Raw genomic sequence first — 27,510 nt, 5'->3', positions numbered from 1 at the left:
TCTTATTAGCACAAGAAGTATTTGTGAAAAAGTGATCTTAGGGTACAGGAACACAACTTCATTATTAATATTTACTGAAATTTCTTGGTTGTTGGTAAACATTTATTAATGCTGGAAAAGTGTTGAAGCTACCACATCATTATATCATAAGTCAGATAAACTATCATAACCACATAGAATGTTATCTTCCACAAACTAGTATTAATTGCCCATTTTGAGATGAATTACTGGGTACTCATTTGGTTCACCCACCTTCAAAAATAATACTTTCATTGCCTGTTACGATTTAAAATTTTTTTTTTTCTTAAATGATTTTAGAGAGAGGAAGGGAGAGGGAGAGAGAGATAGAAACATCAATGAGAGAGAACATCGATTGGCCACTTACTGCATGCCACCCACTGGGGTCAGGCGCACAACCTAGGCATGTGCCCTGATTGGGAATCGAACCCGTGACCTCTTGGTGCATAGGTCTACACTCAACCACTGAGCCACACTGGCCAGGCCTGTTATGATTTTTTACCATCTAAAAGAGATCCATGAAGAGATTCATTTGGAATGACCACATGATCAAGGAATTAAAGGTTGACATTTTTGCTAGTTAAAATAACAACTCTTTTACTTCAGAGATTTTTGTTAGACTGTGAACTCCTAGAGAGATGGGGCATATTCTCATTATTAAGCAGAGTGCCTGGTACATAGTAGAAATTCAAAACCGGATTTCTGAATGAATCACTGAATCAGTCCATGAGTAAAAAAGTTGCTTTATTCCTACTCTGGCATACACTAATATGAGGCAAAATATTACTTTCTTTTAAATTTTGTATCAATTTTTGTTTACTTCTGTACAAGCTCATCATGTTTGTTGAATCTAAATATTTATAGATTTACAATAAATTTCTATTTTGAAGGCTGTCAAATCACACTTATGTTTTTCTTCAGAAAAATAATTATTCCTCCAGAATATGTGTACGTTTAAAAATTATTTTTAAAATTGATACTTGTGTAATTTCATTTATATTTCTACTTTTTAAGGGGAAGTAAGTAGGTAAATAATTTGTTGAAATGCACTGTAAAGAATAGCCTATTAAGAGATGAAGCAATAGAATGTTTACTAGGGTTCTTTTTGTAGTAACTAATAGTGGTATCTCTCATTTTTATTGAACATTTCATACATGTTAAACATATTTTATCTGCACAAATACCTTATTGGGTATTATTAACTCCTTTATACGTCTGAAGAAACTAAGAACAGTTAAATAATTTATGCAATGTTACATGTCTTAAAAATTGTCTATGACTCTTATTTTTACAAATGAGTATTTGAAGTTGTATGGGGTTCAGTTAATTGAAAGGTCACATAGCTAATGATGACAGAAACAATACTTCAACCTAAGTTTCATGACTTCTAGTGCAGTACTCTTTGCAGTTTGAATAATCATATTTCACATTATTCAGCTATTGTAGAACTTATAGACTTTAGCTAAATCACTTCTACGCCTTCTTTTTCTATACAAATGTTTAATCATAGTTGAGTTTTGACTAGGGGGAAAAGTCTTGGTTGAAATATAGATTAGAAGTTATCAGCATATGAATAATAGTTAAAAACCATAGAATTTTTTTTTTGTTTTGTTGTTTTTTTTAGGTAGAATGAAAGAGTGCTTCTCAAACATTGGTCTGCATCATAAATACTGAGAATTTGTAAAAAATTATACATTCTTGAGCCCTTCCCTACAGATTCCAATTCAGAAGGTGTGGTGGTACAGTTCAGGAATTCGCATTTTTAACAAGTGTCTCTAAGTAATTGTGATGTATACAGTTAAAAGACCACACCTTGAGAAACACCGAGGCAGAGGAGCTGAGAGAAAATAAACCCTCAGGACAAGGTATGGAAGAATTGTAACATTTATGGAACAAAAAAATCTGAATTCAATTAAGGACACTGAGAAAAATGGCCAGGTATTTTGCAGAAGAATCCAGAGTTTGCTGTCACAATAGCCAATGGAAGAAAGAAAAGCAGTGATTAACTCAGTGAAATGTTGCAGATAAATAAAGTTAGATGAAGACTGAAGTTTCAGTAATGAGAACAGAAGCATGGTTTCTGTGGGTTGAGTAAATTGTCTTCTTAGGAATCTTTGCTTAGCAGTAAAGGAAAAAGTCAATTCAATAGTTAAAGGATGATACAGAATCTAGGATTATTTTATTTGGGGGGATGGAAGAGATTTAGGTATAAATACATATAGAATGAAATGAGCAGGTAAAAATTAAAGTTAAGAGGTAACTGAAAATGAAAAGAAACAAGGTGTTAAAAGAAATGAGAAAATAAGATGACCACATTTAGAAGAAACATGTCCTCCTCTGCACCTGGAGGGGTGGAAATAAGGTTGCCTGTGGATAAAAATCATTTTGAAGGTGGGAGTGCAGGAAGGTGAAGAGGTTCTCATCTTTTGCTTTATTTGTTTTGAGGCTATAGTATAATTATATGCATACAAATATAAAATGTTTTACCTTTCTGTGAAACTAACCTTTTAACTTATGAGATAGCCATCTTTGGTCTGTGGGCCGCCACTCTAACTGCTGAGCCAAACCAAAAATAGCCATCTTTATCTCTAGTCACATTTTTGTTCATTTGTTTCTTTTTGCCTTAAAGTCTACTTAGGCTGATATTCCAAATTTCTTTTGGTAAGTTCATGATATATCTTTTCTGATTGTTTTACTCTCAAATATTCCATATTTTCTTTACACTGTAGGCATGCCTTTTGTAAGCAGCCTGTAGTTGGAATTTTTCTACCTAGTGTAACATTTTTTTTTCTTTTACTTTGAGCATTTAGTTTGTTTACTTAAATGTTATTTCTGATATATTTGAGTTTAAGTCGACCACCTTGCTACTTGATTTCCACTATTTGTGCCTATTTTTTTCTTACTTTTTCTTCTCCTTTCTTGTTTTCATTTGGGCTGTCATTTCCAATTCCCCCTCTATTGCTGGATAGTTATAGATTAAATTGTTATTCTTTTAGTGGTTACTACAAGCTCTCATGGTTTACCAAAGTACTTTTTCACCTCTTGGATAATGCAAGGATTTTAGAATACTTGAACTCTATTTACCCTCCTCCCTCCTTACCTGTTACCATTGTAATGAGCTTCAATTTTATATATTTAAAATCCAATATTATTATTGCTATTATTATAATTTCACCCAGTCAATAATTATTCATATTTACATACATATTTACCATTTTCGTTGCTCTTCATTCCTTCCTCGAGCTTCCATCTGGGATTATCTTTCTTCTGCTGAAGAACACCTTTGAGTTGGGTGTGCTGGTAACATATTCTCAGCTCTGTTTGTCCACAAGTTTTAATTTCACTCTCATTTTTGAAGGATAGTTTTATGGGAAATTGAAGTCTAAGTTGGCATTTATTTTCTTTCAACACGTTCAGTTCACTTTTTGAAAATAGTATTCCATTGTCTTCTGGCTTGCATTGCTTTACAGTCTAGGTTTCCTTCTTCTCCCAGATCCTGGCCCCATATTATTCAATGATTGTTTTTTCTTTAATACCTTTAAATGATTTTAAAATTTGTCAAGATTTTCTGGTTGTTTTCAGCCAGGTAGCTTAAAATAACAAGTCCACACGAAATAGCAAGTCCACACAGAATACCAATACTGGAGTTATTCCCAGGAAGTTCATAAATGACTGGCTCAATATTTTTGCTGAAAGAGGTGATGAGGCCAAGCTGAGATTCAAATGAGGCTGGAGTTGCATGGGGGACCTTTATTGGAAGTGAAGAATTTTGAATTTGCTTCTGAGAAAAGACAGTTGATCATAGATGATTAAACAAGTGACATTGACAATCCAGCTGTACTTGATGGCAGTGACAAGCAGGGGTAGAGAGTGGTATAATGTATCTGGGCCTCAATTTCCAATTTTAAAAAAATGGGTATGATAATAATTCCTATCCTATCTATCACAGAGTCCTTTTAAGGATCAAGTGAGATGATGGTATGTATTTCAAAAGGAACAATAGATGTAAAAGTATACTATGAGGTGGTATAAATACTGGCTATTTATAAACAAGCAGATTTCTAAAAATTGAATAATACATACTAAATTTGAAATGATCTTTTCTTATGCAAAAGAACAAAATGTATGGAGTTGTATCTTCTAAGGTTTATTTTTAGCATCATGGACATAGTTTATATTTTCATTCATAGAATTGGCATTTACTGCCACTTACCACATTACTGGGGGATATATACTCATGGAAGAAAGCTGACAGTAGGAAAGTGGGTGACCATATCACACTTAAAGCATGTGAGAGAGAGGGCAGAGTAAAGACATGAGATGGAATAGGAGAAAGAAGGGGATCAAATAGACAGGCAAGCACTTTGTGAGTTTCAAATTTATTCTTACTTCTTTAAACCTAAGCTATTGCAAAGCACCTTCCTGATGAACAACATTTAGCACAGCTATCTCACCCAGTCCAGCTACTGCTACTGAGAAGGATATCAGGGTCATTAGTCAAACGGTTACTGCATAAAGGTACATTAAGTACGCACAGCATGCCTAGTGTCTGATTGCTAGCTTTGGTTTTATCTCCTAGGTCCTGCCACTTGAATGGAAACAAGATGTCAGTCAAGTAGTTCTAGGCTTCTCCTCCTGAGCAGAAATGAACCATTTAAGCTGAGTAATTTTATAAACATATTTCATTATTTTCCATTGTCACATGTGAATAGACAGATTCTGATACTTGGTTTCTCAAGGTAGAAGGGCAGAGCCACTTTTTTGAGCTAAATGGTAGATTTTCAGAATGTACTGTAATGACACATTTTGGGAACACAAAACACTCCTTTTAGACGATGCATCTTTACAATGAAAATACGTTGTAGCCATGCAATATGTCAACATACAGGCATGTATTTTTTAATTCTGTTCTAACTTTTCTTACCCTTAGAAATAATTCTACTATCAATTTATTTTAAAACTGAAAGCCCATAAAGTAGACTACTGGACTTTTTAAATTAAAAAAAAAAATCCTAGATAAGCTTTCCATTGATTTAGATAAATGCCTTTACTTCTTAGATTTATCCTTTTACAGAGAACTAAGGCTGATTTTTCCGGACATCTGATCATTCTGTACACCTTTCTTCTGTTGTTAATCAGTTTCCTCAACAAGGCATATTGTTTTATACCTACGTTTATTAATTAGAATATTGTATATTATATTTCAAAAGCAAATTAAATTCTGTCTTTCATTTTTGTTTTAGATTGCTAATGCTGATAACCAAGAGTTGACATAGATGTCATTATTGCCTGAAACATGATAGATCTCAAAATCAACTATCTTATCATTGACTACTCAGAGCATAGCAATGTTGCAAAGACTGTATTTTAGGCGGTTGCCAAAAACAGAGGAAACTGTAAATAAAAAATCAGAGCATATAATACGAATCTTAGATTGTAAAGAATTTATGGGCTATTACAATGAAAACTTATTTGGTATTCACAATCCTGAACCTGGTCGATGAGTATAATTATTCACACACCAAGTGCACAAAAAGCATATGGAGCCAGGCACCTTAGATGAAAGATGAACGTGACAAGATGTTGGTAGAGATGACGCCGATGTGCCAGTACATTTCCCTGGACATGAAATAATGGTCCCAGATGGGAAATTTATTACTTATTCCAATTGTGGTTGGTATAGGTTCACATTTGTGGGTAGGTTTCTTTAGCCATCTGAATGAAAGCATCTCATAAAATTTTCACTCATCCCAAAATGGTTGCAACTTTGTGTCCAGTGTTTACTATAATATAGCAAGAAAAATTCAGGCGGCTCTCATAGAGGGAAGGATACTGGCTTGGTACATTCCTTGCTGACACAAAAGTCGTATCGATATAGTATTTACTGTTTGAACACCAATGTAATTTTCTTCTTTCACATTACTTGTGTCCGTGGAGTTAGAAGAACTGTTAAAGATAAGGAGTGGAGCCAGAGAGAAATACGCAAAGGAAAAAAATATATATATGCCTAATCCCAGAGACGAATTTACCATGAAGCCAATGAAGCTTAAGTTTTAGAGTCTCTCACTTGTACAAAACCCTTCCAAAGCCCCAAGAGTATTTTATATTTGTAATGTTTGTCATATTTTAAAAATGTATATTTTGTTGTGATTTTTCTCATTCCAAATTTCAATTTGTATACAATTTCATATGTTCGTAAAAGAGGGGCCCTCAAACTATATAAGATTCGGGCTTTAAAACCGGGTTCTCATTAAGTGTGCCTCAGCAATAGTAGATTGGGAGAATTTTATTTCATATCCTTCAAACTCTTAACACCCCCCTCTCCCAATACATCAAAATCTATAGCTATAAAACAAACATTTTGAGGAAAAACAATAATACTTATGTTCCATGTCAGGAATTCATCACTAGACAGAATAGAAGCACTAGTTAATGATTTCTTTGAGAGGTCACTATGGGAAGAAATAAAATAGTGGGCTGGTGAAACCATATTAGATTCATAGAGTAATAAGTGACCTCAGTTGTCATTTACCCTAGCCTTGCATTTTAGATAGGAGAAACTGAGGTTCAGAGAAGAATTATGACTTGTTCAAGTTTACATGTAGGTTTATTAGTGGTAAAGTCGAGATTTCAAGAAAGCGATTTAATCCTATACTAATTTCTAATATTGCTCCAATTTATTTGCTCCTTCTATTATAAAATTTATTTCCTAACATGTTTGTATTTGTATATTTTATATAATAAGATTAATAGTCTATCTGACTCTACAACTGAGAGCCAAATTATTATTCAATATTTTAAATAACTACTTTGTGCATTTCATCATTAGAATATAATGTCACATTCTTTTTTGCATGCAGTTTACAGTTTAATGACATCCCACCCTTAATACAATTAATATGATAATAGCCTATCTATTTTTTTTCAGGTCATTAGCTGACTATTTCAACACAAATAATTCTGTATTAAAAATATCTACCCTCTTTCTTTCATTAAATTGTTATTCTAAGATTAGGTTTTCTATGCTTCTGTAAAAATCTATTTTGCTATATTTTTATAGATAACAATAAAGTAAAACTGGGAAATAGATAAAATTATTTTGAAAATACAAGCATGACATTTGAAGGGTTGCTTACATAATAATTAAAAATTTTTTACATTAAATCTTTTTTTCTTGGAGCAAATGTGAAGGTTATTTTTTCTGTGTTTAAGCATATGTAAGTCATAACTACATTACTTTTAAAAGTATTAGAAACTCAAATAAATACTGAGATAAATGCAATCATGTCATGATCGGGCTAAAATAAATGCACTTAAACTATGCAACTGACTTCACTGGTAATTAATCTCCAGGCTCATTTATGAATTTAAAAATTTGATGCATTGTGAAAACCTTTATAATAAATTTGGAACATATATATATAAGTAATATAAAATGCACATAAGTTATCACTAGGACCCCAGTGACTAAATGGACAAGGATAATAAACAGGCAATTCAGCCAAATTTAAAAATAAAAATGGCTAATAAATACAAGCGAAAAAATTGTTCTCATTAATGGTAAGAGAAAGAAAATATGACTAGGATTATGATTATGACTATTTTTTCACCTAGATAATTAAATAGTAAAAAAATTATGAAATGTTTATGCATGCATGCTGTTGTTATAGTATCTTTAGTATCTCTAGTATAAACTGTACAACCCTTTATGACAGGAATTTTTCATTATATTAAAAATGTTAATAACCATCGGACCAGTAATTCCATTTCTAAGCAACTAAGCCTGAAAAAAATTTTATGCATGAAGATGCACAATTCTGTATATCAAAGTAGTATATATAATAGTAACAGCAAGAACTTGAGATAATTTGAATTCCAACAATAAAAAAGATATAGAATTATGTTCATATGATAAAATTATATATATTATATGTATGTCACAATTATATAAGTAAAATGTGAAGAGAAGAATCACTGGAAGAAAATACATAAATATTGTTAATGGGTAAAACAATCCAAATGCATTTCTATACTTTCCACATTTTATATAATAAGCAGTTATAACTTTCAAATTAGAAAAATTAATTTTAATAATAAAGATAAAGAAATGGGGAAAAATTTAGAAACATGCATAGCATATAAGAAAAATGTCCAAGCAATTAAATCCATACTAAAAGAAAAATTAGGTTTGATTTGACAATTCTAGCAGTAATTAAAAAAAAAGAGATAAAACCTAATGCTGGTGAAAATACAGGTTTAATTTAATAGAATTCTTCTGGTAGTTAATTTGACAATATAAAGAATCTTAAAATAATTACATATTCTTCCCCTATAATCCTCAGAATCATAGGAATATATTCAAGGACATTATTTGAATGGTTAAAAATAATTATAGTTATTAATATCAGCTTTACTTTTAACACCTGAACACTGGTGACAATCTAAATAATTCAACAATAATTAAATGATTAAATAAATGATGGTTTATAAATTCAGTGGTATATAATGTAGCTACTTAAACTCAACAGAATGATTAAATGGAATAGAAAGATATGATTACATCATTTATATACTATATACATTAGAAAACATTGGAAGAAAACTCTCCCAAAATCTATAAATAATTAGTGTGTTAAATTAGAGATGATTTGATTGACATTTATAAATCTTTTCTAAATGCTTTATAGTAATGAGAAATCTTTTTAAAACATTGCTTACCACTTGCACCCTAGGTGGCACCTCTTCTGGTCCTGTAAGTTCAGGTGGCAGATCAATTATGTAATGACACATTTTAGTCACATCCTTGCACTAGAAAAGAATGAAACAAAGATAAAAGAGTCATGAAATTCATATCAATGTCATGAACCCAGTTCTAATATGTGATTTCCAGAATTTTCATGTACTTGTATTCATATTTATAATCAGGGAAAGATACTAAAGATATACATAATTCATCAACAAGATGAAATATATATATATTTTTTTGTTTGCAGAGTGAGTCAAGTGTTCAGTATCAAAGTACAAAACTGTGTAATTTTTTAGTTAGTCTCAATTGTGGTGTAGGCAACATGCAGATGAGTGAAAAGAAGTAATAAATTTTGAATGTTCATTTGTATATATGTATATTCATGGAACTTTCAGGAGAGGCAGGAGGGCCTAAGAATATAACTATTTCCCAGAATATCACCCACAGGGAAAGAAGTCAAATATTAAAATTAGTTATCATGACCTCCATGAATATATATTTACTGTGGATTTATCTCAAAGTGCAATTTTTACAGGAAATTTTGTATATCCCTATGTATATGCGGTCAGGAAACATACTGTCATTTTCCTTAAATATGGCAAACTCTCTGAAGGAAATCTGAACCATGTGAATTTTAATGCTTTTTTGTTAATCCTCACTCAAGGATATTATTCTATTGATTTTTAGATAGAGTAGAGGGAGGGAGGGAGAGAGAGACAGAGAGAAACATTGATGTGAGAGAGACACATGGATTGGTTACCTCCCAGAGGACCCAGACTGGGGCTGGGGATCAAATCTGCAACCTAGGTATGTGTCCCTGGCCAGGAAACAAACCTGTGACCCTTCAATTTGCTGGCTGATGCTCTAAAAGCTGAGCCAAACTGGCCAGGGTTCAGTATTTTGATAAAACAGAACTTGATTCTAAGATGTCAGTAAGAGTTTAGGAAAGAAAATTAAAACATTAAATAAAAGGAAAGAGTTATAAATAATGGACCAATAAACAATCTACTTATCTAGAAAAGCTCACGGGGGAAACTGTAACTTATACATACTTCTAAATCACTATAACTTACCTCAATTTCAAATAAATACATAAACGTTTATATTTTGATAGTATAAGGGAAGAAAGGCAATTCTCAAATTTTTTCAAGCAAATGTAAAAGTATTAAGTCTAAGATTGGCCTCAGGTAAGGGGATCACAGGAAAACACAGTGATTTAAATAGTTAAAGAGCAACCATTCTGAAGTACACCTGAAACCAACACAAAATAACATTGGAAATAAACTGTTATTTAAAAAAATAAGGTATCCCATCATATTTTGACAATTTATATGAAATGCAAATAAAAGTAAATAAATTGTTAAAGAGTAAAATAGCTTATAATCTTAATGACTTGAAATAATCTATGGATAAAAATACATATCCATGCTAGTATCACATGCGTATTTTATCCCTGGTAAATATTTAATTTGATATGAACATTTGAAGTGTAAAGTTGTAAATATGGCAATAGGTTACACATACATGCATAGGTTCATCTGTTTTAACCTCAAGTCTGAAAATATTTAGGTTGGATATTATCTTAAATAAAATCTAGTCCAACCTTTTCATTTTGGGATGAAGAAAGTGAGGTTGTTACAACATAACATTTGAGGTCTAAGGGGCAAGGATCATGTCTATATACTCTTCGTATCCCTTTCATCTAAACTCGGTGCCCAGAACATAGTGTATGTTCATTTAATCTGTACTGAGTGAATTAAATTCTTCCCCAACTGGAACTTCGTGCACCAACCAGCCACTTTCTTAATTGTTATGTCAATGCACAGTGCCCGTTCCTGTTTCCATACTGTTACATTGATTGAAAAGTCCCTACCTTCACCTCTGTCTAACCAAGTTTTTTCAGCTTTTAGAACCCAGTTGAGCTCCAATTTTTTTCTTTGAAATCTTTTTTATTGAATTTATTGAGGTGACATTGGTTCTTTTAGTCTTCTTTGCACACTATGACTATCTTCCTATTCAAATTCTTTTGTGGAGCAATCTACTATCTAAATCATTAACTTGGACCACACGGGTAAGAAGAAAAGGGTAGGGATAGGTGAGGGTGGGTAAAACAGAGCTTTCATGAGTTTATTAGGAATGGGGCAAGGAGCAATAATGAGGCAGTGTTAAGCTGCTTCACTATAAAGTTTATTTCATAAACCTACAGTTGGGCAATGTTGGTAAACACCACACAACATAGCCTCATCTGATGCTTTCATTTATTTGGATACCTTATTGTCTCAATTAGGCTATCAGGCTTTCTTTTACAAATTAGGTTATCAATACTTTAAGAGCATGCAACGTATTTTGCATTATGTAAATACCCTTAATATAGTGTGTAAAGAATATCTTTAATAAAATATCAGGCAAGCCCAGAAAGCACAAAGACAACCAACAAGGGTATTCATTAAGACCGTTCCTGGCCCCTTTTGCTTTCCAGACCTGGCTACTCATTCTCTTATCTCCATTTTGACTCTAGAGAGATCAGAAACTAGGCAGACAACTTAGAGGTCAGGAGTGAAAGAAAGAAACAAATCTTCCTTACCAAGTTGCAAGTTCTTACTTCTAAAAGGCTATAGTTAGGAGGGGATTATGTACAATTTTGAATGAAGTTGAAGCTCTGATTTCTACAGGACTTAGAAATTCTAAGTAACTTCAAGGATTTCTATTACTTAACCGTAAACAGAAATGTCATAGAACTGCCAAATTATTAATCTTCCATCGAAGTTTAAAGAAACATGGGGGGGGGGGAATGAATATGTGTTAATGATAATATCAAACAAATCTTGCTTGACAACATTCTAACATTACAAGTAGTTATTGCAGGAAGGATTATCATGGGACCGGGTTTATCCATTGCCCTTTTGCAAGAAAAATGACTATGTGGTTGCTGAACTTGGGGAATGGGGTTAAGTCATCTTGAAAAACATAAAAAAGGATTGTTGTTACTGTTAATGGTAAGTGTTAGGACATATTTCCTCACCTCTTTTCAAGTGAATTCTGAAATGGTGTATTTTGATCTCACATTCTCTTCCCCACTCTTTTTTTTTTTTCTTTCTAACAATGTAAGGGTTACTGTATATGTTGAAATTTGCTGGAGGACAATGGCCTAGTGATAAGTAAAGATAATCAAGGCATGAGCCATCTCTAGTACTCTTTCCATCTTACCAAAAACACTAGTTCCGTTCCCCGTTTTCTAAGAGAATGCAGAAAAGCACTATGAACGCTGGCTACTTGCTAATATAGTCTCAAAAATACACAATTCCTTGTTATGTTTCTTGTCCTAAGTAAAAATGAATTTGAACTAGCTTGAAATTTACAGTATACACATTTTATGAATGTCGTTTTTCCTTCAGTGCATAATTTTCTTCCTGATACACAAAGAAGAAAAAGCCTCTGATTAAAAGTTAATGGTTTACTATAAACGGTGATAAAGTAAATAATAGAGGAATCAGTTTAAGTGATAAGTAGTACTATTCCTTAAATATCCCATCATCAGGGATAAAGAATGTCAGGTTGACCTCCAAAGATACACCAGAGAGGGAAAGTCTAAAAAGCTGTTCTAAATAGCACTATCATTATTAGAACCCTGTTAGACTGTTTTTCTCTCAATGATAGTACTTTATGCACAACAAAGGAAAAGACTAGAAGAAGAAGAAATATATATTATTATCCTGGCATTTGTCATGGTTAAACCATATATTCATTTTCCTCAAACACTAAGCTAAACGATTGAGATATACTCCAGATAAATCAATTAAAATAACACAAATTCTATTCAGATTGTGATCTGTATATTGTTTCATGCTTTTTAGTCAAGCCATAATTTATGACATTAAATAACTTCACTAATCACCAACATTTATTTTACAATATGGCCTTTGTGTGCTCCTGATAGTGAAGTTGACAATGTGATCAGAAAAGCACTAAACCTGGCTTTTTATATAATATGTCATTCTTATTCTCCCTTTATTTAATTGGGAGATGACAAATAGTAATGGATAGAGTGCATCTGCTTAATATTGAGCTGTACCTAAATTTCAAATTTACAACTTTCCACTCTTTCACTCTGGGAATTGAAAGGAATTTGGACAATTGATGATTTAGGATACTCTATAAGGAAAGAAAAGATAGTCAGAAAATACTTGGACCAAATCTACTTTGAATCTTCCACTATTTATCATTTAGAAAATGTCACTTTCCTTTTTTTTTAAATCTTCACCTGAGGATATGTTTTTATTGATGTTTTAGAGAGACAGAGAGAGTAAAGGAGAGGGAGAGAGAGAAACATTGATGTGAGAGAACAATATTAATCAGTTGCCTGCCATAATCACCGCAACCAGGGATCGAACCCACAACCTAGGTAATGTGCCCTGATTGGGAATCAAACCCTCAACATTCAGTTTATGGAACAATGCTCTAACAAACTGAACCATATCAGCCAGGACAAAATGTCACTTTTCTTTCTTACTTGAGAAGCTAAAGGTGCTAACAAGATAATCATTCCTGTATATGTATCATTTGGACCAACAATGATAATAACTATTTTGTCTCTGTATGATGGCTTATGCCAAGAAAACAGTTTACTGGTAGACCTGGATTTACACAGATAATGATTTAACCCTTCTGCAATTAACTGTATATTCATCAAATCCATTCATCTATCAATTTCAAAAATTTATCTTCTATTCTTAGCAAAATAAATATTTTCATCGAGAGTGACCTCCTCCTGCTTTCCCACTAGCCTCCTAGATTATAGAAATGTGAATTTAAATTATGAGTATATTGCAGATTACAAATCAGACCAGTTTAGAACTAGCCTGGGTTCCATAATTTATATACTGAGTGCCTCTCATCTATGAATCTAATTATCTATGCCAACTTTCTTATTTTGTAAGTAAGGTTTGGCAGGAGGTAAATGTCAATTACTAAAAGGAGAATTGAAATGTGAGTCAGAAGTCATAGCCTCCCCCCCAATTTTTAATAATTTATTTTGTTACAGTTTTTCCTTTTCCTCCCTAGACACCCTCCCTCACATCCCACCCCGAAGCCCCACAAACATTGTTGTCTATGTCCATTGGTTATTCATACATGCATATAAGTTCTTTGGTTCATCTCATCCATTCCCCCTGCCCACCTACTCTGAGGTTTGTCAGTCTGAACCATACTCTTTTCTGTCTCTGAGTCTATTTCATTCATTAGCCCACATTGTTCACTATATTCGAAAAATAAGTTATATCATGTGGTATTTGTCTTTCTCTGATTGGTTTATTTCACTTGGCATAATACTCTCAAGGTCCCTCCATGTTGTCTCGAAGGATAAGAGACAGAAGTCATAGGTTTAAGGGTTGGCTTTGACCCTTTTAAAAATTTGTATCTTAGCCACTAAAATGTCCCTAATCTTGTGAAGGAAAAAGGCACACAAGACCAGAAACATGGAGAATACCAAAAAAGATGAACCCAAAGAGGCTCACACCAAGTAACTTCATAATTAAAATGGAAAATATTAAAGACAAAGAGAAAATATTAAAAGAAGCAAGAGAAAGACAGTTACTTACCTACAAAGGAGCACCCAAAAGACTGTAAATGGATTTCTCAACAGAAAAATTTCAGGTCAGAAGGGATTGGCATGAAATATTCAAAGTGATGAAAAGCAAGGGCTTACAACCAAGACTACTTTACCCAGCAAGGCTACCATTTAAAATTGAAGGAGAAATAAAAAGCTTTACAGATAAGAAAAAGATAAAGGAGTACAGTACCAACCAAGCAGTATTACAATAAATGTTAAACAATTTTCTTGAAGAAGAGGAGAGAAACATAGTTATAGAGTACAAAATGGCAGAAAATATGAAAATGTCAATAATCATTTTAAATGTAAATAGTTTAAATACTCCAATCAAAAGACACAGGGTGACTGAATGAATGAGAAAAAGAGACCCATATATATACATGTTGTCTATAAGAGACTCAGCTCAGAACAAAAGACTCACACAGATTTAAAGTGAAGGTATGGAAAAATATATTTCATGCAAATAAAAAAATTTAAAAGCTGGGATAGCAATATTTATATCTGACAAAATAGACATTAAAACAAAGACTATAATAAGAGACAAAGAAGGACACTACATAATGATAAAAGGAGTGATTCAACTAAAGGATGTAACACTTGCAAACTTTTATGCACCCAATATAGGAACACTTAAATACAAAAATCAAAGGTTGATGGATATGGAAAAAGATTGATAGTAATACATTCATAGTAGGGGATTTCACACCCCACTGTCATCAATGGATAGATCTTCCAGATAAGAAAATCAACAAGAAAACAGCAGTGTTAAATGACACACTATATCAGATTAAATTAATTGATATATTTAGGGCATTTCACCCCAAAGAAGCAAAATATACATTTTATTCAAGTGCACATGGAAGATTTTCTAGGATTAACCACATGTTAGGACAGAAAACATGTTTCAATAAATTTTAAAATATTGAAATCATATCAAGCATCTTCTCTGACCATAATGGTATGAATTAGAAATCAATCACAAGCACAAACAAAAACAAAAACACAAACACATGGAGGCTAAATAACATGTTACTAAACAGTGAATGGGGTAACAATGAAATCAGGAAAGATATCTAAAGATACCTTGAAAACACTGAAAATGGGAGCACAACAACTCAAGATTTATTATACACAGCAATAGCAGTCCTAATAGGAAAATTCATAGCATTTCAGGCCTACCTTAAAAAATAAGAAAAATATCAAACAATCTAAACTTACAGCTAAAGGCACCAGAAAAATAACAACAAACAAAGCCCAAATTAAGTAGAAAAAAAGAAATAATAAAGATTAGAGGAGAAATAAACAAAATAGAGTCTAAAACAAGATTACAAAAGAGTAATAAAACCAAGAGGTGATTCTTTGAAATGATAAACAAGATTGATAAACATTTAACCAGACTCACTAAGAAACAAAGAGAAGGAACCCAAATAAATAAAATCAGAAATGAAAGAGAAGTAACAACTGACACCACTGAAATACAAAGGATTGTAAGAAAATTTTACAAACAACTATATGCCAACAAATTGGATAACTTGGACAAATGGATAAATTCCTTGAAACATACAATCTTTTAAAATTAAATCAGGAAAAATAACAACATCTGAATAAACTGATTACAACTAATTAAATTGAAGCAGTAATTTAAAAACAAAACAAAAAAAAAAAAACTCTCAACCTCTCAACAAATAAAAGTCCTGGACTTGATGGCTTCTCAGGTGAATTTTACCAAACATTCAAAGAAGAACTAACACCAAATCTTCTCAAACTATTCAAAAAATTAAAAGAAGCAGGAAGACACCTAAGCTCATTTTATGAGGTCAGCATTATCCTAATTCCAAAACCAGATAAAGACACTACAAAGAAAGAACATTATAGGCCAGTATCCCTGATGAACATAGATGCTAAAATCCAAAACAAAATAGTGTCAAACCAAATCCAGCAATACATTAAAAGGATTATAAACCATAATCAACTGGGGTTTATTGCAAAGGTGCAAGGTTGGTACAATATCTGAAAATCAGTTAATGTGATACACCACATAAACAAAATGAAGGATAAAAATCATAAGTTCATATCAATAGATGCAGAAAAAAAAAAAGGTTCTGACAAAATCAGGTATCCATTTATGATAAAAACTCTCAGCAAAGTGGGAGTAGAGGGAACATACCTCAACATAATAAAGGCCATATATGATAAACCTACAGCCAACATCATATTCAATGGGGAAAAACTAAAAGCATTTCCCTTAAGTTCAGGAACAAGTCAGGTATGTCCACTTTACCACTCTTATTAAATACAGTACTGGAAGCCCCAGCCACAGTAATCAGAAAAGAAGAAGAAATAAAAGGTATCCCAATTGAAAAGGAAGAAGTAAACTTGTCATTATTTGCACATGAAAAAACTGCATATAGAGAACACTAATTATTTCACCAAAAAAACTACTGAAACAAATAAATTCAATAAAGTAGCAGGATACAAAATTAATCTCCAGAAATTGGTTGTATATTTTATTTACCAATAATGAACTATGAGGAAGGGAAACTAAAAAGACACTCACAATTACAAATCATCCAAAAAACAACAACAACAAAAATAAATAAATAAAAACTAGGAATAAATTTAACCAAGGAGGTAAAAGACATTGCTTGGAAAACTATAAGACACTGAAGAATAAAACTGAAGAAGATGCATATAAATGGAAGTATATATCATGCTCTCATGGATAAGAAGAATTAACATTGTTAAAATGTCCATACTACCCAAAGCAATCTATAGATTCAATGCAATTCCTATAAAAATACCAATGGTATATTTCACAGAACCAGAACAAATAATCAAAAAATTTATATGTAACTATGAAAGACTCCAAATAGCCATAGCAAACTTGGGAAAGATAAACAAAGTTCAAGGAATCACGCTACTTGATATCCAACTATACTACGTGGCAATTGTAGTAAAAAAGCAAGGTCCTGACAGGGGTGAGAGGGTAGATGGATGTGGAAGAGGGCATAAAGGAGATACATGGTGATAGGAAAAATAAAATAATATAAAATAAAAAGAAATATATTTTTAAAAACACCTGACACATAGATTAGTGGAATGAAATAGATAACCCAGAAATAAACCCATGTTGACATGGCCAATTAATATTTGACCAAGGAGGCAAGAACATACAAAGGAATAAAGACAGTCTACTTAATGAATAGTGTTGGAAAATTTTGGCAGATCTGTGCAAAAAAAAAAAAAAAAAAAATGAAACTAGACAACCTTCTTACACCACATACAGGAATAAACACAAAATGAATTAAAGACTAAATGTAAGACTAGATACCATAAAAATCATATAAGAAAACATAGGCAGTAAATACTTGAACATCTCCCTTAGTAATATTTTTTTTATATATCTCCTTGGGCAAGAAAAAGAAACAAACAAATGGACTACATCAAACTAAAATGTTTTTGCACAGCAAAGAAAATCATGAACAAAATGAAAGATGCCCCACTGCACAGAACATATTTATCAATAATATATCTGATAAGGGGTTATTATCTAAAATAAATAAAGAACTCATACAACTCAACACCTCCCCAAAAGAAACAAAGAATCCAATTAAATTGGGCAGAGAACCCAAATAGTAGTTCTCTAAAGAGGACCTATAGATGGACAATAAACATATGAGAAGATGCTCAATGTATCTAATCATATGTTAAATGCAAATTAAAATCAATGAGATATCACCTCACAAATGTCAGAATGGCTATCATAAAACAATCAACAAACAATAAGTGTTGGTGAGAATGTGAAGAAAATGAAATCCTCCTGCAGTGTTGGTAGGAATGTAGATTGGTGGAGTCACTGTGGAAAACAGCATAGAGTTTCCTCAAAAAATTAAAAATAGAACTGTCTTTTGACCCTGTGGTTCCACTTCTGGGTATATATCCAAAGGAACCCAAAACACTAATTCAAAAGAATATATTCACCCCTATGTTCCTTGCAGTGTTATTTACAATAACCAAGGTATAGAAGCAATCTAAGTGTCCATTGATAGATGAGTGGATAAAAAAGTGGTGATACACATGTATAATGGAATAGTATTGGGTGATATAAAAGAATAAAATCTTACCATTTGTGACAGCACAGACTAACCTAGAGAATATTATGCTCAGTGGAATCTAAATAACAATATAAACAAACAAAACAGAAACAGACTTATAGATACAGAGAGGGGACTGATGATTGCCAGAAAGGAGGTGGGTTGGGGGGGGTCTATGAAAGAGGTAAAGGGAATGAGAAGTACAGATTGTAGTTACAATATAGTCATGGGCATGTAACATACAGCATAGGAAATATAGTCAGTAATATTATAATATCTATGTATGTGCCAGTTGGGCAATGGAAATATCAGGAAGAATAGTTTTTAAAGTATATAATTGTCTAACCACTATGCTGTACAGCTGAAACTAATAAAAAAAAATAATAGTGAATGTAAAATGTAACTTAAAAATACTTTCAACAATAAAGATAAACCAAAGAACTTATATGCATATGTGCATAACCAATGGACACAGACAATAGTTTGGGGAAAGCAGGAGCGCAGTGAGAGTGGGGAGGAGGGGGTCAAAGGGAAAAAAGAGGGGTATCCATAATACTTTCAACAATAAAAATTTAAAAAATATAAAATATATATTCACTTCTTTCAAAAATTTTAGAAATTAAAATAAAGTTGTATCTCTGTCAAATCACTCAACTTATATGATTATAATAATATTGACTAGGGTTGTTATGATTATTAAATAAGACTATATATATATATATATATGTCTGTGTGTGTTTTATAGTGCTTGCAAATTATAATCTACAATATACTAATGAGGTATTAAGATATTAGCAATAAAATGTATTCCATATGACCTGTTCTTTAATGCAATGCCATCATTTGTTTGCAAAGATAAAGTATAAAAATAAATGTTTAAAAGTATATAACACAGTTTAAACCTCCTGAAAATGTATGCGATTAATTTCTAAGTAGCATTATTTTCATTAATAAGGTTATTTATTTAACTTACTTTCCTAATCACTTTAAGAATGAGGCATTAGTTCCTTTAAAAATATATGCTAATGCATATATCAGAATATCCATCAACGGATGGACGGAAAAAGAAAATGAGGTATGTCTGTACTTCATACAATGGAGTACTATTTAGCAATAAAAAGAAAGAGTTAATTCATACAACAACATGAATGAACCTTGGAAACACTATGCTGAATAAAGGAAGCGACTCACAAAATTATCATAAAACAGTATATGCTATGTTGCCACATATTAGTTATGATGTTTCATTTTGGGGTGATAATGTTTTAAAACTACATTGTTGCATAGTTCTGTGAATATACTAAATTCCACTAAATGTTACACTTCAAATAGTTAAATTTTATATGTGTTCTATATCTCAATAAAACTGTTAAAACAAAAATTTAAAAAATAATAAAAGATCATTTCTGTTCATGTGTAAAAAAATATAAAAGAAAAGATAAATTAAAATGAAGCTATACATTGCCTCTCATAACAACAACCTTTAAATATTGCACTGCTCAGCCAGTGTTGCTCAGTGGTTGAGCATTGACCCATGCACCAAGAGGTCTCTGGTTCGATTTCCGGTCAGGGCACATGCCCAGGTTGTGGGCCCGATCCCCAGTGGGGGGCGTGCAGGAGGCAGCCAGTCAGTGTTCTCTCTCATCGATGTTTCTATCTCTTTCTCCCTCTCCCTTCTTCTCTCTCTAAAAATCAATAAAGAAAAAAAAATTAAAAAAATAAATACTGCACAAAGATATTTAATTTTTCCATTACATAAAATCTATTAATTTCAGATATAAGATGCTACTGGTACAATTATATTTCCTTCTATGGTGATCCTGATTTATTAAACATGTCACTCAGATTGCATCTTAATTTCTAAAGGCATCACCACTTACTATGTGCCACAAACATGTCACATTACTGACATTAAAATCTTCAGTGGTTTTAAATTCATCTGATCACTAAGTCAATTAAATGCATAAGGAAATCAGTTGCATTCCAATCTTCTTGCAAACATTTGAAAAATCACTGAATAACATTATGTGCTAATAGTACCCATTGAGCACTGAAAATAGTGTACTGCTTTTTGTTACTTTTAACATAATTCTGAAGGTGCAATTTTAGCACATACTTCTAATCAAACATAAAAGTACACTTTAAACTAAAAAACTAATTGACTTAAAAGAGTACTTTATTGCAAAATTCCATGAAATAGCACATTGCTCATTTTAAGTAAAAATCCATTTTCCAGTGTTTTATTCTCTTAAAGCTTTCATGAACTAAACCACTTTAATAAGTTAGCATCTGCTGAAGTATAAATATTTAAAAAAACCTGGGAAGACACATACTTTGATATCATCTTCTAATTGCTAAAAATCTCTACCCACTGTAGCAATATTTTTCCTTTCTATATTTCACTCTAATTGTTCCTCCATATTCATATAGATTCTCTCAAATCTAACATTTTCTGATTTAGATAAAGGATATCACATCACTTTGGGTTACGAAGTAAAACAAATGCCAAACTAACAATCAGACTAATCTTTAAAATGTAAATGAATCTAATGAGTATGATTGCTATAGATAAAGAGGAAAGTAGAACATAGTGGCTAAAAGCATAGACTCTGAAGATAGACTCAGTTCCAAAATAACTGGCAGTGTGACTTTAAACAAGTTAATCTCTCTGTACCTCACAACTTCCATCCTTAAAATGGAAATAATCATAAGCATGAATCTCACAGAACTATTGTCAGAATTAAATAAGTAAATGTATGTGGACAGTGATTAGAATAGTGTGTGTCATGTGGTAAGAGCTATATAATGATTCATTGTTATTATCTCTAAGTAAGGCATTATCAACGCAGCTTTTGAGAATTAATATGTACATTTTCTGTTATTCTGCTTTTCATTAGAATCTGACCTTTACTTGGAATTACTCAAATTATTCTCAAACAAAAAGTGAACATTAATTATCCTTTTTGTTCTTGCTTCTTTCTTGTTCCAAGTCACACAAATTTTCTGAGAAGTTATCGTTCAGCTGCATTTTCACCTGATTCATGGTGCAGATGTGGCTACTACCTCTTCCAATAAGAAAGATAGATTATTTGTTTACTATTGAGAAAGACTTTGGAAAAAGAAATATTGTTACTGATTAAATATAATCAAAGCATAGCATTTACTTAGGTCATACAGCATTAAGGAGATTGGATAACCTGAATTATATAAATTTAAAAAATACCAGATACCACCTACAAAACGCCAGTCATATAATCACTAGGTTTTTAGCTTTTAGAAATATTGATGCATACACAGAAGTTCTTTGGGAATTCATAATTTATTTACCCTGCAAATACTATAGGTTGTATACTTTGATGATAATTAAAGAGCAATAAGCTCCTTCCTCACCCACCACGCCCTTTGATGCACTTCAGAGAAAAGAACGTGAGAAATTATAGAGTCAAGGGGGGAAAGGACTTTCCAGTTTTGGTAGAAACCCCACCTCATGGTTTTTTGTTTTGTTCCACAATGGTTGTTTTCAAACTAGGCACTATTATAAAATAGACTAGAACCCCAGGATTAGCTTCAGGCTACACCTGCCTCCTGCCTCCTGCTCTGCTCCATTCTACTTGAAGTCCAAACACACAAATAAAATAAGAAAAATCTTGTCTAAATAGTACTGATATGTCTGCAGGAAATAGTGTGTTAATGCATCACCATGCACTGTACAATGGTTTAACATGCATGGTTTCATCTGGGTCCTTCTAAAGATTTAATATTTGAATTCAAGTATGTAATTTTAGGGGTAGACATTTTGTTCACTATCGGACTTCAGTACTTAATATAAATCTTTAGTAATAAAAATAGTGTGGTACTAGGAGGGCATTAAAACTTACTAATAGGTAATGAAATAATATACTGTCCAGAAACAGACTTTCATTTATACCGTCATTAAATGTTTCATAAAGACGCCAAAACAATTCAATCAAAAAAGCAAACTCTTTTCCATAATGGTACTAGAACAACTTAATATCCATGGAACATACAACAATCTGTAACCCCTACATTAAACCATACAAGAAAATTATTTTGAAATGGATCCTGAATCTAAATGTAAGAACTAAAATGACAAAGCATCTAGAAGAAAACATAAAAGAGTATCTTTACAACTCGGGGTAGGCAGTTTTTCTAGACATAACACAAAAAGAACCGACACATTAGACTTCATCAAAATTAAAAACTATTGCTCAACAAAAGACTCCATTGAGTCAATGAATATGCAAACCTACACTGGGAGAACATACTCCTAAATTAAATGTCTGACAAAAGACTGGTATCCAGGTTACATAAAGAATTCCAATAACTCAATAACAAAAACACAAACAACTATTTTTTTTTAGAAAATGGGCAAAAGTTTTGAGCAGATACTATACACACAAAAGTGATATATGAAATTGCAAAAAAATAAAAGCATGTTTGAAAGTACTTAACAAAATGTGTTAACACCAAAATGCAAATAAAAGGTACAATAAGATATCACTGTACACCCACCAGAAAGGCTAAAATTGAAAAGTCTGAGAATACCAATGCTTTTTGAGGATGTGGACCAATTGAAAATTTTGTACATTTTTTTTTATCCTCACCTGAAGACATTTTTGCAGATAGAGCGGGAGGGAGAGAGAGAGGAAGGAAGAGCAAGAGAGACATCGATATGAGAGAGACACATCGACTAATTGCCACCCAGACGACCCCAGCCGGGGTTGGGGACAAACTGCAACTGAGGTACGTGCCTCTAGTGGGAACCAAACCCAGGACTCTCTGGTCCACAGGCTGATGCTCTAACTGCTGAGCCAAACTGGCTAGGGCTGTACATTTTTATTGTAGTATAAAATGATATAATTACTTTGGAAAAAGTTCTGGAAGTTTCCTATAAAGCTAAACATGCATCTTCCCCAGGAATCTCATTCCTAGCTATTTGCAGGGAGAAATAAAAACACATGTCTACAAAACAGCTAAAAAATATTCACAGAAAACAATGGATTTTTAGGGCAGTGAAAATACTCTATAATACTATGATAATGGATATATGTCATTGTACATTTGTTCAAACCCACAGAACGCAGAACAGCAAGTACAAGCCCATAATATAAACTGTGGACTTTGGATGATTCAGATATGTCACTGTAGGTTCATCAATGATAATTAATGTACCACTGTGGTGGGGGTCACTGATAGTAGGGTTGGCTATGCATGTGTGGGGGTATGAAGTATATGGGAAATTTCAGTATCTTCCTCTCAATTTTGCTGCAAACCTAAAACTGCTCTAAAAATAGTTTCTTAAAAAATCCTTCCATGAAATATACTGATAGAAACTTTATTCATAACAACCTTAAACTGGAAATAATAGGAACCTCCATCAACAGCAGGAAAGATAAATTGTGGTATATTTATACAATAGAATACTACATAACAATATAAAAAGAAAAATCAACTGATATAAAATATGTTGAGTGAGAAAGTCCTTACACAAAACAGCACATAGTGTATAATTTTATTTATATAATTTTTTAGAATTCTCATAATGAATGTGAGACAGAAGAAAATCAGAACTGTGGTGACCTCCTAGTGGGGGGTGGGAAAGCAGGTGAGAGATATCAGGTATGACTCGAAATGAACAGGAGTGAAATTCCTGGGTGAGGGTAATGGTCTATATCTTCACTGGGGTTTGGATTAAACAGGTATTTGTATTTGTCAAAACTCACAGAAGGACATGCTTAAGATTTTTATATTTCATTTTTGTAAATTTTATCTGTAAAACTGAACTGAAAACCAGTACTGAAGGTCTATTAATAATAACAGTATGTATGTTGAAGCATTTGGGGCAAAGTGTACTGATTTCTGCAACTTACCTGGCAGTGCATCATAAAAAATAAGATGAATTGGTGGGAAGCTAGAGGGATGGATAGATGATGAATGTTTGACAAAGCAAATACAGTGAAATGTTATATGTCGAATCTAGGAGGTATGGAGATGGGTGTTTAACTGTATAATTCTTTCAACTTTCCTGTATATTTGAAAATTTAAAAAAATCAAATGTTAAGGGGAAAAAACTTAAGTCTGTACAGTGGCCCACTACCTATATAATCTGCCACCCAATCATTTGCTCTTAAACCTCAGCTTTATTTATTATACTCCCCATTCCACCTCCCCTTGACATCTCACTCCAGCCACATTAGCCTTCTGGTTATTCTTGGAATACTGTACACCAGACATGCCCCTCCCTCATATCCTTTACTTTTTATGCCCTCCACTTGAAACACACTTCTCCCAGGTAACTACATGGTTCAAGGCCTGATCCCTCATGTTCTTCAGGTTCTTGCCTAATTCACCTTTTCATTGAGGCCTTCCCTTACATCTAACCTTGCTTGTCAGTATTTGATCCTATCTCCTCACTTTATTTTTCTCTATAAAACTTATAACCATCTGATATACTATGTATTTCATTTATTTACTTGTTGATTCAAATTTAATGAGGACAGGGATATGTATCTATTTTGTACTTAGTATATTGAACAGTACATAACACAAATGTGTGTTCAGTAAATATCAACTGAATGAATGAATTAGAGTTGTAAAGGTGCTGGATAAGTGTTGACGATGAAACTTAATTGGGCCAAATGTAAAACTTTTAAAAAACAAATACGAAAGTATGTGACAGGGAAAATTTACAGTGGCTATGAGAAAATGACTAAAGAATTTCAGTTACATTAAATGGTCACATATGTAAAACAGAAAAGTGTCTGCATTTAGTAAATGTTATGAAAATATATTCTATTTTATTATTTGAGGAAGCAACACAAGCTTTGTCAGCTTGTGATGAGGGATGTCAAGACAAAGCAATAAAACAATGAATTCCATCTTAAGCAGCATTAAAAAAAATATAGCATTTGGAACAAAGAAGTGACAGACTAATGCCCTCTACTGGCTGTTATAGTTCTGAGTATGTCATGAAAGAGGGTCATGGATACCTTGTACCATATTCACAACAGAGCAACCATAATGGTAAAGGTAACTGAGAATGTTTATCTGAGGAAGATAATATCTCTGTATTGAAATATATGAAAAGCAGTCATGTGTAAGAATAATTAAATTAGTTCTGTCAACATCTGGGAGCTGAACTAAGAATTGATGGAGGGACACAATACAATGGCAGGTTTTATGTCATTCTAAGAGAGGACCTTCCAAAACTGAGAGCTGTCTATGATAAACTTCCCAGGTAAATAGAACTGCAGGTATATAAGCATATGCTATACAGACAGGTGGTATAAAAAATAACATGGGTTTTGGTATTACAATATCCTGAATCCAAATCCTATATGTGCAACTAATTAGTTGTGTGATCTTGAGCAAGTGACTTAGAGTCTATCAGCCTCAGTTTCCTTATCTGTAAAATGTACTTCACATCACAGGGATTATGAGAATAGAATGAAATGAAATGAATGTTAAGCAACAAACACAGCATTTGGCATATGTTAGGTCCAGTTTAATATATGAGGTTATTCAAATACTAGAATAGATGGTTGGATCAAAACTAAAGTGTTTTCTAAGTTTAAGAATATATGATGAGGAGGATGATATTCATTTTACTTGAGGTATGCCCAAACATGGATCCCAGAGCTGAACTCTGAGTCAATACATAAGCAATTTTTGATATTCTGAGGAGAATCCAATATTTGTATCAAGTATCAGGTGCTAAGGAAGTCTTAAAACAGATTACCCTATAAGAAAGACAAGAATACATTTTCCTTTCTTCAGCATGTCCACATATCATTTTAATGTCAATATACTTTCTGATGAAGAAGCATGTCTTAGAAAGGAGATATAGCTATAACTGTTAATGCTAAGCAGTGTGGACAGAGACACATAAAAATCCTTTAGCTATTAGGTGGTTTTTAAATTAGTTTCTAAAGATTGAAATATTTTAACATTATATACATTCTTAAACTTTATGAACATTTCCTGTATTTCACATCAGTACTTTACTTTCAGGTCCCATATGGAGCAGTGAGAGAGAGAAACAGTAAAAGAAAATAGAAATAGTTAGGAAGAGAAAATTTTAAGAACAAAGGAAAATAAAATGGAAGGGGAGGGCAAAGAATGTTTGGAGACAACAGGGTGAAAATAAAATATTAGTTAACAGATAATGTATGTTTATTAAATTATCAGTGAGAAAAAAACATTTAAAATTTATTTATCTATACTTAAAAAGTAATATATATCAGAAATCTCAAAATGTGTTCAATTTATATAAAATATAGTCATTGCAACCTTCAAGTCTACAAAACAATAAAAAATGTGATGAAATAGTCTTTTTTTCATGATTTCTAAAATAGGATAATCTCAAACACAAGACCTCCTCTGAGGTGCTAATGAGACAGATGTGATGATTTATGGCAGATACAGAATGCACAGCCACTTCATTTTTAACTATACCTTTGATAGTTCCTAGTTGGCTACTGAAGTTAACTCCAATTTATATTTAACTACAACAAATGCTTCAAGAGCAAAGTCTCCTACTCCCTAGGAAAACTGTCAAAGTAGCCTATTTTCCTCCTGTTCCTTTCTTCTCCAGTTCTCCTTGTATGAATTGAATGTCCTCAGGCTTTATTTCAACTTGCCCTTATCAAAATCTTTTTTTTAGAAAGAACTCAAAAAACGTTCTTGTACTTAAAAAGAAAGCACAAACTATATTTCCTGTCTATACTTTACATCCCCATGGTTATTTTGTTTTTGTTTGTTTGTTTGTTTGTTTTGTTTTGTTTTTTCAAATCTTTATTGTTGGATGTAAAATGTATTACAGATGTTCCACATTTTTCCCCCATTGATCCCCTCCTCCCCACTCCCGCCCCCCTCCCACCTTTTCCCACACTATTGTCTGTGTCCATTGGTTATGCATATAAGTTCTTTGGTTTATTTCTTCCCACCCCCCCAACCCCTTTCCCTTTGAGGTTTGTCAGTCTAGCAATGAATTTGTGCTTCTTAATCCCTTCACCTTTTTCACC

General features: G+C 32.5%; 1 pseudogene; it reads left to right on the top strand.

Annotated features, from left to right (window-relative positions):
* Window positions 1-19,491: 19,491 nt before the first annotated feature.
* The window catches only part of LOC118636083, a 51,001-nt pseudogene continuing 42,982 nt past the window's right edge, over window positions 19,492-27,510 (top strand).

Source organism: Molossus molossus, unplaced genomic scaffold (assembly GCF_014108415.1).
Source record: "Molossus molossus isolate mMolMol1 unplaced genomic scaffold, mMolMol1.p scaffold_m16_p_2, whole genome shotgun sequence".
NCBI classification, from domain to species: domain Eukaryota; kingdom Metazoa; phylum Chordata; class Mammalia; order Chiroptera; family Molossidae; genus Molossus; species Molossus molossus.
This window is presented reverse-complemented; position numbering and strand designations above follow the sequence as displayed.